Consider the following 14,107-nt stretch of genomic DNA (forward strand, 5'->3'; position numbering starts at 1 on the left):
CAAGCCCCGGGAGCAGTCCAGTACAGTGAGTGTGGAGCACAAGGAAGAAATGGACAATGATGGAGAATGCATTGATCTAAAGGTATTGAATAGGAAATGATCAGAGGTGAGCAGGTGGATTGGTTAAAATGGAAAAAAAGAGAGAATAAGATAGATAGATTCAGCAGAAAACAAACATACAGTGGAAGAGAGGTTTGTGCAAGCCAGAGGCATGACCTCCTTGATCTCTCTGCCATTGCTCATATACACATACACACATATACACAAACGCCTAAACACACACACACACACACACACACACACACAATCCTCTGTGGTATGTATTTCCATCATCAAATGTGATCAGCGCTACTGTCCTCGAGCCAACATTCACTCAACCGTGATAACCTCTCTGTGAAAGCAGGCACGCACACACTTTTCAACACTGAACCTTTTGACCACAACACACACACACACACACACACACACACACACACACACACACGCAAGGTGAGCACTATGTAGTAGAGGAGGATCTGACATGCCGGGATAAATTAAAAGGTCAAATAAATTAAAAGAAACATCAAAGTGAATGAGCTTTCAGATTAATGTTGCAGCGGCTCAGAGGTTGAGCTCTGGGGGGTTGTCTCTAGGAAAATGAGGGGCACTGTGATTATGTTTTATTTAATAGGAAGGAGGATTTGGGTTTGGTGGATCTTATTGGTTTTCATCGTCATTACCGTGTGTAGTAATAACAGCATATGCACACCAAGTTCCTTACTGAGATCTGGGAATGTGGCCACATCACTCGAGAGAAGTCAGACAAAGCAAGAGAAACAAGCAGTCAGACAACAATACAATAGTTTAAACAAACTACTACAAAACCTGTTATAAAGCACACAGTTAGGACACAGTTTAATGAGAGATTGCTACAAATGCTGTAACAATTAGTTCATTAATCGATTGAAAGAAAATTTATCGGAACAAGGTTTCTAGCTTCATGCCTCTCAAATGTGATGTTTTGTTATATTTCTTCATCATATATGACACTAAATTAAATATCTTTTGTTTTTTGTTAGTCAGACAAAACAAGCAAATTAAAGACTGAAGAACATTTCTTCACTATTTTTTAACATTTCGCAGATGAAATCATTAATAGAGTAATAAAGAAAATAATCAATAGTTGCAGCCCACATGCTAAGTCAGTCAGTTTTACCTCCAAAATTAGTAGTTTAGCTAATCTGGCTAATCTGTTAGCGTCTTTACAACCTGTCTGGTTCTTTGACTGCTCGTTTCTTTCCATGGCTAGCTCTGCCTAAGCGTGTTGCTACATCTTACCTCGGGGAGTACAATGTTACCATAACTGATGGCCAAAAGTATGAAAATAAGTTATGATAAACAGGAATCATCCTTCAATTTAAGATAAATCGATCAAATTTGCTGTTTTTAAAGAATCTGGAACTACAGTAATAACAGTCAGCACAGCTGGGTTTTTGGCCTCTTCTAAAGTCCTTGACATGAAAAAGGTTTGGGATCACCTTGCCAGGCCAAGCTTACATACACTAATACATAAAAGATGACTATTGTAATGACTGTTTGTATTCAATGTCAAAGCACACTTAATACAGTTTGATGGGGCTTTTATTCGAAGTCTGTTAGTAGCATGGGTGGCCCTGGTGCAACTGAACCTCTGTACCTCCCGTACTTATTATCACCATTCTCTTCACATTTACAGACAGATTTTTGTGGTTGCAACAAAATTCCTATCAATGTAGACAAAGTGTTGCTCCTCTCCATGGTTAGCCACTCTCTGAACTATTTTGACTTCTAAGTTGGTATGTGTGTAGTCTGTGTGGGAGCTGAACCCACAATCCCACTGTTGTGGCATGTCCCACACTCCGACTGAACAGGCAATCAGCAGCAGCGTCAAAACGCAAAACACATGCTGCAACCAAAATAATTCCCTTTAATTGAGCACCAACTAAACAACATCATGCCTCAGATCTTACTCCGACAAAAACCCAACGTCAATATTTCTCCAACAAGCAAAACTCGGGTGACCCCAACCAACCCCCCACTTTTCCCGCATCTCAATCCTCCTTAACAAAACAGCTCTTCGCTCACTGTGGTGCCAACCCTAATCACTTCCCTCAGCACCAGGTGGTTCTCATTGACTGGGGCCCAACTCCTGCACTCCGCAGGATGCTTCGCCAGAGGAAATTGGCTCGTCTACACGCATTTATTACTCGTGAGCTCTATCGAACAGAGTCGCGCGGGCCCTCCAACGCCGGCTCTTGGCCTTTGTTCAGGCTATTTGAGCGGGCCTGTTTCACTGTGCGGAAACAGCTGTGGCGGCGGTGCACACTGCACCATCCAAAGAAACAATTAGAAACACCCTTTTCCTATTACTCCCCACTATTAACTGCCATTGTGTGGAATTAGTGGCAGTCTATGGAATAAGTGGATTCTAATTCATGCCCTCTTTTCATGGGCCGCGGCTGCTGTGGTAGCTTTCCTCTGCTAATGAAGAGGATGAAAGAGAAGTGTTAATCAAACTGAGCATCTCATCTGTGCTAATCAGGAGTGGAGAAGAGGCCTTGGAGTGGCTCCCTGGTGATGTTTGTGTGTATGGAAGGGGAAGGGGGGAGGAAAGGATTGAGAAGGGATATATCTGTTGTGTTATTATCTTACTGGATTTACAACAGCCCTGTAAACTGACTGTCAGTTAAACAGAATCAAAAAAAATTTAAATGCAGAAAAAATTTGTTTGCCTGGGCTTTGCCTTTAATTGCTTGGCCTGGGCCCACAGGGATGAATAACCCACTATGGGGCTATTCCTCTCCGCTAGCTGCCTTTCATCCCTCCCAGGCTCCCGCGTCTTGGACCACAGTGCTAACCAGCAGGGTCTGATTAGATTTAAATGTCAAGAGAGATAGGACAATACAGTTATCTTCCAAATTATGGCCCATTAAAGGGCCTAAGCAGTGCGCCTCCCTCCTCAACTAACTAATCACCAAGCAGATTCATCATCTAACAGACTGGGGCATAATTTGGGGGGCTGTGGTTTCCTTCGCTTCTCCCTTTCTGAGGGTGTGTGCGTATCACACCATGTGCAAGGGCATCCAGGAGTGTGTGTGTAATGTATGATCGGAGTGTTTTCATGCTGTGTGTGTGTGTATGTGCGTGTGTGTCTGTGTGTTTGTGTGTCGCTCCAGTGGGAGCTGGTTCAGCACCCCAGGCCAGTGTCCCATTATATATATATGGAGAGGGAGAGGGAGAGAGAGAGGAGGAGGGGGGGGTCCTCATTTTGACAGCAGGAGTGGCAGGCTGGGTTCCACCTGCAGCCAAAAAACACACACACACACAGACAGACAGACAGGCAGGCAATGGGACATGGACGTGGAGGCCTCCCATCTGCTCCCACCTAATTCACCTGCAGTCCTTAGGGTGTCATTGAGGGCCGCATGCCAAAATAATGGAGACTCCATCTTCTGGTTCTGGTTATTTTACATGTTTTCTTCCCCCATATTTCATTGTTGCCTCTTTTTTCCTTCCCATCATTCTTTGGACACATGCTTTGTTTTTATATCCATTCTTCCTTCCTCACCTCTCCTGTGTCTATAAAGGAAGCTTATCGCTAGCATGCATTACAGTTTTCATGCCATCATTGTAAAGGTGGTGATTTGGGGGTGGGGGTCTTACGGAGGAATGAGGAACCTTGAAAATGAAGGGCTGATATCTCATGGTAGTTTCCTTCATATGCTTGCCACATCTCCATTTCCTGCCCTCCCCACCTTCCAGTATTCATCTTCTATTTGTCCTCTCCATGTTGGATCCTCTCTCCACCTTGCTGTTTTTCATATTTTCCCTCTCTCTCTTCCTTTCCTCTTTCACATGATCCTTTGTCTGTTCTTTAATCTTTGATTCTACTCCAAGTCTCTTTTCTCCTCTCTTATCTTTCATTTCAACCCCCCTGCTCCTCCATCATGGAGCTACTTAGATTTGGCTCTGACTTCATACTTCTGCTGGCGATTTATACACAGGAGCCTGGGCGATGTGCATTAGGGCCTCCCTCGTACGGCAACGCATTATGGATCGCACTATAAATAGCTGCCGTGCGACCTGTAAAAGCTTTTCATTACATAGAGACATCGCTCGATCAATATAAGCCCTACACTAAATCTAATCACCAAAACGACTGGGGCTAAAAAAAATAATATATATATATGTATTTTCAGGAAGATGAGGCAAGAAGTGGCAGCTGCTGTTTGGACCAAAAAGGTTTCAAGAGAATTATTTTTCAAAATAAGCAGCCCATTTTAGTACAAGGCTCAAGAGAAAATTGGTATGTGGGGAATAGAAGAAAGAAATAATGGAAGAATGAATGAGGAGGAGGAGGAGGAAGAGTAGTTGATGGATAATAAAAAAAAGGACAATATGCAAGGTTTAAACATGCTGTTTGTTGATAATGTGCATCCACAGAGCCAGAGAAAGACTACTCTGAGCAACTTTATACACACACACACACACACACACACACACACACACACACGAGAGACACAAACACACATTTTTTTGCCACTGGGCCAAAGCTGAGGCTCCTGCTCTGAGCCAGAGGTGCAGCTGCAGGAAGACTGGAGAGAAAAACCAAGAGAAAGGGGGGGAAAGAGAGAAAAAGGGAGGGAGAAAGAGAGAGAGAGAATAGGAGGAACCCAGGGTGTCATTTCTCTCTCTGTCAGCTCCCTGCCTCCCCCATCCTCCCCCCCTCCCTCCCTCCATCACCCCCTGAGATGTGGATGCTTCGCGGGGACAATTACCGACTGACACTTCATCATGGGCCGCGCGACAGGCGCTGACGGCCCTCGTCCAAACAAATGATGCTGGGGTCGAGGTTGCGGGCCTGCCTCCGAGTCTGCCTGCCTGAAGCCCTGCTGCACGGCCCTGCACTGCATTAGCAAGACGCACGCACGCACGCACGCGCACACACACACACAGAAAAAAAAGCTACATTAAAAGAGACTCCTCTCAACCAACCTCCTCCTTCCTTTAAGAAAAACACATTTATCAGCAGTGGGGGGATGGTGGGTGAGGAGGGCGGCAGGGTTTGATAGAAGGGTGGGGGGGTGAGGGGGGTGCTACAGTACTGTCAAACCCTATCCCCCTTAGGTAAAGAGAGAGCTCTTCATCTTTGTGAGGCAACTAGTACTCACACACACACACACACACACACTCACTCACAAAAAATACTCACTAACCCTACATACATAAAAGTAATCAGATAAAGGGGTTAAACAGCAGCTTAAAAAAAGTTAACAAGGCAAAAAAGCAAGCAATCAGCACAGTGACACAAGCAAGCATCAATTAACCCTGTGTCTTTGTGAAGCATTGATACTGTAACTCTCTGACCCCCCCCCCCCCCCCCCCCCCCCCCCCCCCCCCCACACACACACACACACACACACACACACACCACCACCACCACCAGAAAACCATCAACTCACTCCTTTGCCTTGGGTACAGCGCAGCTAAGTTTAGACTCATAAAGTAGGTCAATTGCTAATAGTCCAATAAAAGGGGGAGGAGGGGCAGCCGCAGCATATAGTGTTAAACCACAAAAAAAAGAAGCATATGGGGTGGGTTGGTGTGGGGGGGGGGGGCCTGCTGGTAGCAGTCCCTCAGCTGTGAACCTGAATCTGCAGATTAATAAATGCTGCTTGTGAGCTGGGCCCAGGGAGGCCTATGAACAACAATTGAAGCTGACATCAAACGGTTGACTAACACTGAAACAACACTTGGTTAAGCTTTCCAGTGTCTGAGTACACTCACCACTCACCACTGTGCGGAGAGAGACAGAGAGATGGAGAAAGCATAGACAATGAAACATTCTACCAAAGCGAGGAGTATACAGCACCTTCTGCACCACGCGGGCAGACTGTTAATGCAGGTGGAGCTTCAGGTTTGTGAAAACTCCAGAACAACCTGTTTCCTATTGGAGGCCCCTCTGCTATCCCCAAGGTACTCGGTTCTCATTCTTTTCTTTTCTCATTATTATGCGATTCCCTCCGTTTTTATTATCGCATTATTTTCATTCATTGTTACGCATGTTTTCCCTATTGGCAGCCTCCCCCTTTGATAAATGTGTTTGTGGCATCTCTCGTGTCTACAAACCCCTGCACAAGCCACTGTCTAAGATAAATAAAACGAGAGCTGAGGGGGGTGGGAGATGGTGGTGGGATGTGTTGGGATGTGGTGGGGGTGAGGGGGGGGTGGTAAAAATGAAGGGCAGGAGAGAAAAAATACAGAGTGAGAGCCATGTGTCATGTTGGAAAGGCCCTTGAGAATGCTTTCAATCTTTCCGTCAATATTCGGCGCTCAGGCCCGTATATGCCATCATTAAAAAGGAGACGCTTCCCTGTTTATTTATCATAAGGACACATGGCTGACAGCTTCCTGTAAACAAGTTGTGTGTTTATATATGTGTATGTGTATGCGTGTAGCTTTCATAACACACACTCGCAGATGCATGGTCCCCTCTGTCCTTTATCTATTAAAATGGATGGTTGTTGCTCAGTAATGTGGGGAACAAGTGATGGAGTTGGCCGGTATGCTTTCTGATAATGGCTGCTGGGGCTCATCACTGTATAGCAGTTCAGGTTGTTTAACACAGGAGGGAAAATGCTGGTGGAGAGAGGAGCGACGAGTACTTATTTATGCTTTATCGTCTCAAAGGCAACCGCGTCCTCTCTTATTACCGCCACTGAGGTGCCCTTGAGCAAGGTCTTTCCATTGGAGTTGCTCAGTGGCTGGCCAATCAGACTGTGGTTGTTCTGGGAAGCTTAAAGGTATGAATATGCGACCATTTGTGAATGTGATCAGGGCGTTCCTGCAAAAGAGAGGCTTCCTCTTAGTGAAACTTCAATGAATAAATAAAGGTTTAAAAAGAAAACTTCAAACAGGGTAAATGTTTAAATAGGTGAAACTTCAGGGATCGTTCTCATGATGTGATCATAAAGGTCAACAGACAAAAGAGATTGTTGAAAGCTGGAGAGGAATGTAAAGGTTGTCTTTTTTCTCTTTAATGCATCACAAGGACAAATTGCGTTTAACTGTCAGTAGACAGAAGAAAAAAAACTGAGGCACTTTTTGAAAGTGCCTTTTTCAAAGTGAACAAGAGCACCGCATCTACAGTATGACTCTTTCTGTGTCCATCTAATGACTTTGTGGTCATAATCAACAACAAGGGTTAGTCAATCCACTCACAGATAAGCTAAAGCTACACAACTGTTGGCTAACAGCTGGGTCCAGTCAATCAGTAGCACGGATAGTGTCAAACTTGTTGGATGAAATTAATATCGACAGACGGATCCCCTGTTGCTGTTCATTAATCCTTAAATGCAACATGCTGAGTGCATATTCAAATACATCCATAGATCCTCTAATCATTAAGATAATGGACATTTCGTTATTGCGGAGGATGTTTGTGCACGTCTGGCAGTGTGTGTGTGTGTGTGTGTGTGTGTGTGTGTGTGTGTGTGTGTGTGTGTGTGTGTGTGTGTGTGTGTGTGTGTCCGGGCCGACTGACCCACAGAGAAAGACAAATGGCTATAGCAGGGGGGCCATGCTTGACATTTAGGTTTCATGTGGTAATGGACGCTGACCTGTCGGGGTCAGGCCTGACAGTGAGGCAGCAGAGGGGGCCCATTCCTGCACACAGCCCCATCCCTGTAACTGGACACTAGCAAAACAGTGGTGAGCACACTCACACTCACACACACACACACACACACACACACACACACACACACACACACACACACACACACACACACACACACGATCACTCACTCACTCAGTAGAAAGGAAGACAGAGGGGTATCAGACATCCCACAGGTTGGACCACATAGGTGGGGTGTCATTATAGAGAAGAGACAGATGTGTTTGGTATTTTGTTTGGGGTGTCAGGACAGGAGCAGCATGTGCTGACACAATTGTACCCATGTCATCCACGTGCATATTTTTCTGACATTTCTGATTATATTTTCTATACATCTGTGTAGATGTACGTTGGTTTCTACAGCTTCACTGTAAAGTAAGGATATGGAGAACAGTGGTAGCTGCTGTTGTTAAGAGACTGCCCTGTGTTCACCCCACACCTCAGCAACAGGAGGCTACTTTATATACTGTTTGTGACAGCTTTGCGGTAATAATGGAGCCCAGGCCCCCGCTAGTGCAAGTGGCATGCTCAGTCAAGTGAGACTTTGCCTGAGAGAACACACACACATACACACACACCAGACAGCCTCCTTCGTGTCTAATGAGACTACTGGGAGAGAGGAGAGCAGAGGCAAGGAGAGGCAGATGAGTAGAGGAGGAGAAAAGGATAGGGAAATAAAGGAGTGGAATGATAGCAAGAATGGAGTAGAAAAAGACAAATATGGAGGAAAGAACTACAAGCAGCAAGGAGACCAACTACTCCAACTTTCAAGGTTTGGGATTGGAAGAAAGGAGTGATGACCTGGATTGCTGGCAAAGAAGGAAGAGGAAGATCAGGAAAGGGGAGGGTGGGGGCTTGGGGGTGCAGAAAAAGAAGAATGATGAGAGAGAGAAAGAGAGAGAGTTGAGGTACACCTCTAGGCTTAGCAGCAGGTGGTTACGCAATGTACATAACACAGGAGTGCAGGGGGGATCAAAGACATGGGGTGCATACATAACTAAATCTGACACCGTAGTGCAACGAGAGATGATGAGCATGAAGAAAAAATAAAATAAAGAGAACAGGCACTCCCTGGAGATAGATGGAGAGAGAAAGAGTACACTGGGTACTAGGTACACATCAACTTTGAGTAACAGTAAAGGAGGAGTGTAATGATAGCATCATCTGCTCATCCAGGCAGGTGCACATTGCAGGGTGGGGGTTGGTGATGGTGGGGGGATAAGTGAGTAAATAACTCATAGTCCAAAATGAAAAAAGGCTTAAATGTCCACTGACAATGAATACGGGCAGACAGGCGCAGCTGAGACTTTGGTTTTGCTTCTGGGGAAAGCGGGGCATGAATTATTAACAGGCGCTGAGTCTAATAAAGTGAAGATGAGCCACTTGACTCCGTGCTCATCAGAGCAGACAACCATGCATGTTTGGACTACAGTGTTTAGGCCCAACAGCAGGTTAGCATGTCAACAAGTGACATGTCACATATACCAGTAGCATGAACATGGCTGGAGTTACTGAGGAAAAGACTGCGGGGCTGTGTGCTGAATGTTGGATTCACCGCACACTTCTGTCTGTCCTTTGTCCCGCGTACTGCTCAATGACAATGTCAGTCTTGCATTTAATGGAGACATAAAACACATGGAGTACTTCAATGGGGTGATGACCACATAAAGCAGAACAAGACATAAAGGGGCAAACATGTTTTGCACACTCAAATGCATTTTGATTCATTTGGTTTCTACACACAGCTGATTTTTTGACCACAAGTTTATTGCATATGGAGCTGGGGCGTGGGACACATTTTTTCCTTCTGTCAGTATGGCACAGAGAAGGAAATATAAGCAATCGCTGCAGTTCATTCCACTCCTCATGTGCAGAATTGGAAAAACTGCTCCTGGACTGCTTGAGGCCTCCAGGCAATGCAGCCCCCTTTATTTTAAGAGGAACGCACCCACCTCAGTCCCAGTTCACAGCGAATCCCAATCACCCTGCCTATTGTGAACAGTCCCCTGTGCATTTTCTCATCAGCCTTTGAAATCATGCCAATCTATGTCAAACATTCTGGGATTTGAACGATAGGACACAGAACAACTATGCCTAATCAGAAGAGAGGCATTGCACAGAAACTATTTGACCATTCCTGCAGGATAGCTGTACTGAAAGTGTATGGGTCATCAGTCTAACGGGCACCTCTCTGGTAAGAGTCCACACCAACAATGAGACAGAGGAGATTGAGAATGGGTTTCTGCTGGCTCTGCATTGTAGCTTGAGGGCTACAATCACTGCTTGGCTGCTCTCTGCCTGCTTCATCTTTCAGCTGTCCACATGCCACTGCTAATCTCTCATAGAACCAGAGGAAGGCATTGGGATCATCAAGTGGGTGAGCTGGGTAAAGACAGGAAGCTGGCAGGCACATATTGTCTGGGTGAGAGTCAGTGGATGACTCGTCAGGAGAGCTGCGTCCTTCCTCTGGGTGTGCAAGATTTCACAAACTGCCGGTGGTGTTTCTGTTGGATGTGACCCTGCTGACCAGCTAGTCTCCTCCTGGCGCTCTGCCTCCCAACAAACACTCAATCCCTGCTTAGTTTGGCCCATAAAGTGCAGGTTGGGTGGTGGCACTGTTAGTTTAACACTATGAATATGCAGGTTGAGAGGGAGAAGGGACATTCCCATTCAATTTAAAGAGCAAACAATGATACTGATGCTCATCTGGTGTTGATTGACAAAGGAAATAACGTCAATCATTTAACTATAAATATCAAATTCTCTAGTTCCACCTTCACAATTGAATCTTGTTTCCTGGTAGTATCGGTTTTATTTCATTGTAAACTGAAAACCTCTATGGGTTGTCAAGTTAGTTGAACAAAACAAACAATTTGAAGACATAATTGGCATGTTATAAATAACACTGGCATGTTATAAATGCTAAAATGCCTAAAAGTGAAGCCAATGCGAAAGTCACTAAAACCTGCACTCTCTCTAATGGCCAACAGGGTGACTAAACTGGCTCCAAAAAAAAAGTCATACAAAATTGTATGAAAGTCTATGAGAAAATTATCCTACTTCTGTTGTGAATTATGGCGACAATGTTGGTTAGGTAACGTAATCATGGCGTAACCCCAGATTCACAGAGATATCAGTACAGCTGTAGCCGTTGCTATTTCAGTTTGTTTTCAGCTTAATAAAGTTAACATTTTGGTTGCAAAAAATACTTGTTCAAGAAGTTGCACTCAAAGACAATCTAAGGAGTCGGATGTTCAGTTTTTCACTCACACTTACACTTTATTTTAATGTTTTTAAGTTTTTCACTAGCGAAAATTATCATTGGCAATATCATACTGTAGTTACCTATAGACTGTAAATGCACCGTGCTACCAGAGCTAGCAGCTAGCGTTAGGATCAGCTCCACACTCTTATCCAAATATGGTCACTTCTGGCTCCAAAAGTCTGTGTGGGCGACAGTCAAAATGCCAAACTCAAGGCTTCAAAACAGGAGTCCACAAACCAGTGGTTGACGTCATGGTGGCTACAACCATTATTTTCTTACAGTCTATGGTGAATGTACAGAGTTATACACTATCATCATGTCTACACACAGTGTCCACATTAAGAGCAAAGACACATTATAAAGGACAGGTCACCACTCACCACTTCATCTCTGTACAAACAATACATTCAACATTCTGTCTGTATGTGCTTGTTGTTACATTAAGGGCTTTGAATCTGGATTGAAACAGAGTTTAATGGTTCAGTAGGTTAATGCCATATAGCATAACTGAGCACATAATTGTTATTAGCCAATATACCTTCTGGGTAATCATTTCTGAGAAGACATGTTTACCTTGGGCAGCAAGCACAGCCAATTAGACTATGTCAAGGCTGCATAAAAAACATAAATAAATGCACACACAAGTGTGTAGTGGATAAATATGACATGAGTGTCAAGCCCTACCATTATGAAGACAACAAAGCTCTCAGTGTAGTCACAGAGATAATATGCTCCTTTATCATTCAATAAGGCAATTTTCTCCGACAATAATCTCAATGGCACAAGACTCATTCCTGTGGAGCCTGCAGGCAAACAACAATACTCAGGTGTCTCTAACATTCTGCTTTAAAATCAGTAAATATGTGCAATTTCACACTGGGGGGGGCAAAATGAGCATGGACCAGAATGAAAACGTTATATTAAAACACATAGAGGACTAAATTTTAGGTCACCACAGGCAATATAAACGCCCACACCCTGAGCATGTCTGCCCAGCTCTGTACATATTATATACAACTCCTCCATCCTTCCTCTTTCTCCTATTCTGCACATTTTCCAGTGCAGGAAGGACCCTATATCAATGTATATAATACATCAGCGACTACCGTCGTTAATTTCTTCTCTCTTTCTCATTCTCTTTCCTGAGGGGTTCCCAATGGCTGTCCAGAGCACATGTGTTTTGGTTTACCTAGAGCGGAGCCCTATCTGAGCCTGGGCTGAGAGCAGACTGCAGGCTTTGTCTGTGGCACCATTAATCAACTGTCCTTTAACAAAAACAGAAAACCAGATGAGAGACAAAGGGAAGAGACGTGGGGGGTGGGCCCTTATTTAGGTGGAGAAAAAAGGCAGAGAGGGTAAAAAAGAACGAAGAGAGGAAAGACGGAGAGGAGGGGGGGGGTGCTTGACCCAGATCCAGGCCTTTAATAAATCAAGCAGCAACAATAACAAGCAAAGTTTTCATGTGGCTTGACTGATTAATCAGGCTTTTTTTTCCGACATGGGAAGCGAGGGACTCTTTTCTTCTTTTTCTGTCTTGTCTGTCTTGTGGGAGACTGCAGAGTGGTTGAGTGAGTCTTTTTATGTTGGGTGTTTATGTCTTTATGCTGCAAGGTTTTAGACATGGAGGCCTGCATGGTTCATGGTTTAACGAGAGGAAGGCCTTCACTTCATGGTGCAACAGGGCAATTTCGCCGAAGGTCTCCGGCTGCATTAATGTACAAGAAGGTTGCCTAAAAGTTATGGAGACTCACATTCCAAACACCCATCACAATGTATATACGAAAACGCAAGCATGAAGACACAGGTTCCTTTCCTTAAATATAAGCAAGCACTGTTTTTACACACATACACGCACCACACACACTATCCACACCGTGAGCCACAGGATGTGAAGCAGCCCTTTGAGACTCTTTGCGAGGTGCCGATCGATGGGCATTGAGTGTGGACAAGGAGGCCTCAGGATCGATAGGGGGCCGTTACAGAGATGTGCCTACTGGGACCTGGGAGAGGAGGTGTGTGTGTGTGTGTGTGTGTGTGTGTGTGTGTGTGTGTGTGTGTGTGTGTGTGTGTGTGTGTGTGTGTGTGTGTGTGTGTGTGTGTGTGTGTGTGTGTGTGTGTGTGTGTGTGTGTGTGGGTGGAGTGGAGATACATCTGGGGCCCTCGATTCCGTCTTTCTTACCTCGTCGGTGGGAGGTTTTACTCCACGTGAGTGCTGAACACACATACACACAACAAGGACATGTGAATGTAGGTAGACGAGCTTTAGTTAAATGGAGAACATCACGTACTCTGCGTTCACCCGCTCGCTGACGTGCATACACACACACCAGCTAATGGCATCCCAAGAGACCTGCTGCCACATGAGAAGTGCGCATCCTCGTCTCCTTCTCTCAGTCTCCTGATTTCAGTGTCCTCATCTACAATCTTCCTGTGGAGGGGGAAGATTCTCTCTGCCTCTCTAACTCATTTTTGTTGCTATCTTCTCCTCAGTTTCCTCCTCCCCCTTCTTCCACAATTTCTCACTCTCTCTCTCTCTCTCTCTCTTTCCTTGCCTCCCTACTGCGCGCTGCAGTGTCACCAGAGCTGCCTGTGCTGTGCTCTGTCAGTGGAACAGCTTGATCCTAAGACTTTCTGTCACCCCCTTCTCTTCTTCCATTCCTCCCTCCACCCTTCTGCTACCTCCACCTAAGGAAATGAATACAGCTTGAGCCAACCATAACCTGTATTTAGATTAGCTGGGTAGTAATAATGTGTTAATTTTTCTGTGTACCCTGGATCTAAAAAGCATCCATTATCAAAAATATATACTCAACATATGTAAATAGAGAGCATTCAGGCTATTTAAAACATGCTATACATGCTAGTGCACACAGGTGCTAAACATATGAAAGTACACACATATGAGCCAATCATGCAGGCGACTGAAACCAGTGAGGCATACTGTGAGCTGGCTCTTGCATCCATCACCACTCCATGAAAGAAAAAGCGTGAAAAAGATTTTCACTATGTAGTATATTTAATCCTCCTGGTGAGAAGGGTCTCCTCCCACCGCTCGCCCTTGCCCTCTTTTCAGCGACCCATCTCCACCAGCCATTAAAGGGTCGTTGAAAATAGTGCTTTTGGATGATGTTGTGGAGACGGAGAGCTAT

At 44.9% G+C, this 14,107-nt stretch overlaps 1 protein-coding gene across 5 annotated transcripts in view; it reads right to left on the minus strand.

The window, feature by feature from the left end:
- raraa (retinoic acid receptor, alpha a) overlaps positions 1-14,107 on the minus strand; it is a 146,945-nt gene that overhangs the window by 110,493 nt on the left and 22,345 nt on the right. Inside the window, exon 1 of one of the 5 annotated variants that reach the window (XM_062443242.1) lies at positions 7,638-7,728. The exons of the other annotated variants lie outside the window; for them this stretch is intronic. The gene's annotated coding sequence lies outside the window, so the exon portion shown is untranslated. Of the gene's footprint in view, positions 1-7,637; positions 7,729-14,107 lie in introns of those variants that run through there. 5 annotated transcript variants of the gene reach the window in all.

This window comes from Scomber scombrus, chromosome 21 (assembly GCF_963691925.1).
Source record: "Scomber scombrus chromosome 21, fScoSco1.1, whole genome shotgun sequence".
Classification (NCBI taxonomy): Eukaryota; Metazoa; Chordata; class Actinopteri; order Scombriformes; family Scombridae; genus Scomber; species Scomber scombrus.